Source organism: Dermacentor silvarum, chromosome 4 (assembly GCF_013339745.2).
Source record: "Dermacentor silvarum isolate Dsil-2018 chromosome 4, BIME_Dsil_1.4, whole genome shotgun sequence".
Lineage (NCBI taxonomy): Eukaryota > Metazoa > Arthropoda > Arachnida > Ixodida > Ixodidae > Dermacentor > Dermacentor silvarum.
Genome location: NC_051157.2, coordinates 154911494 through 154913239, shown reverse-complemented (window position 1 = coordinate 154913239; position 1746 = coordinate 154911494). Strand labels below are relative to the sequence as shown.

General features: G+C 47.5%; 1 non-coding gene across 1 annotated transcript; it reads right to left on the bottom strand.

Annotated features, from left to right (window-relative positions):
* Positions 1–1181: 1181 nt before the first annotated feature.
* Positions 1182–1253, bottom strand: Trnae-cuc (transfer RNA glutamic acid (anticodon CUC)). Its single transcript has one exon. It is a non-coding gene; the product is annotated as a tRNA-Glu (tRNA).
* Positions 1254–1746: the final 493 nt, after the last annotated feature.

Here is a 1746-nt window from a genome sequence, read left to right as displayed (position 1 = left end):
TGCAATTCGTAAATTGCTATATGTGCATCAAGTAATTAATTTAAAAGGTATTTTTGAGTAATATATTCGTTTTGATTAATCTTGTAAACAATGTCTGCCTCTGAGAGTAATCTAGCTCAATGAGTCAATTTGTGATATATGCCACAGGGGATCGATTTTTGAAAATTCTGCTAACAAAAGCAAGCACCCCAGATAAGGAAAGAGATGGAGACCAGGACAAAATGATTCTTTGGCGCACGTTCATTTCGAGTAGGCACGTGATGCTGGTTTCTTGACCTTGACAAAAGCGTCCTTTGTGTTCTCTGTCGGCATTACATGTAACCACATCTCCCCCTCTGGCACCTTCTCTTTATTTATTTGCCCTGAAACACGGGAAGTTTGGCTATAGAAAGGGCTAGGTAGCTAAAATCTTAACGACGAAAGAAAAACAAGTAGCGGTGTGAGAATATTCTACAAATTGTAATAACGAATCGAAGAATGCCCAATTAGATTTAGTCCTCGAATCGAATGGTCACTATTCGATTAGGTCCCCACTCAAAAATCCAAATATCTTTCGAATATATTTTCAATGCTTTACGTTATCGACTTGACACCATGAAGCATGAAAGTCACGGGAAAATGTGCTGACTTTCATCCCATCTACAGTGGAAATAACGCATTGGAGCCCAGCTCGCGGGATCAAATCCCGGCCGCGGCGGTCGCATTTCGATGGAGGCAAAATGTAATAACGCTCTTGACCCGTGCATTGGGGCCGTGTAAAAAGGCAGACGTTTTTTGTACCTGATCTCACCCCAACTGCTGTCTGCGCATGCGCCGCGTTGCTAAAACGAGGGAGGCACGAGGTCCGCGGCAGAAGGGAGGAGACCAGTGTGACCATCTGCTTGGCTTGCCGTCACCCTAACCTAACCTATCTCACTGCTCTCCTCCCTTCCGCCGCAGTCCTCGCGAATACGAGTGGCGATGACTGCAGTACGCATAAATCATGGCCTCGGAGTGAGAGATCGCCAACAAGGAACGAACAGCGCGAGAAGCAGGATGTACAGATATAATATTGCAGAAAGCCTATGCCGTGGGGCGAGTTCAGAATTTATCGAGAGCTAGCTGCATAGGCATTTGAAAGATGGTACCCCGTCAGTGCGTACTAAAGAAAATAACAATAACAATAAAAAGCAAACAAGTACTTCCGACACCGGGAATCGAACCCGAGCCTCCTGGGTGAGAGCCAGGTATCCTAACCACTAGACCATGCCGGAGACAAGGTCGCCTTCTTTGTAGACCCATCAAATAGAATTACAGCCTCTTAGAATACAACGCAGCGCATGCGCAGGCAGCAGTGGGGGTGCGCTCAAGGGGAGCGACTAAATCCCCACCAGAACACACCACCAGTGTTGCCAGATCTCGTCTTGTGCGCTTCCCTAGATTTGCGAGGCGGAGATGTCCCTTTGTGAAGTCACGCGACTGCGTGCCGCGGTCACCTTATCGCCTCCCCCTCCTCGTACGTGCGTGCGCCAGATTTCAACGTGTGTGCACACAGGAGATGAACGTGGGCGCAAGGTTTACACTTGCAGCTTATTCTGAAGAGAAAGTGAATAAATAAATGAAACTATATTTAATTTATTTATGAGAAATCCAAGTTAGCAGACAGGGTAGGTGAGCCTCAGCTAGGCGACTGGCCACGGCCGTCTGGTGTTGAGCGATCGGGCACTGACGATGACGGGACGCTCTCTCGACTCGTTCTTGACGACT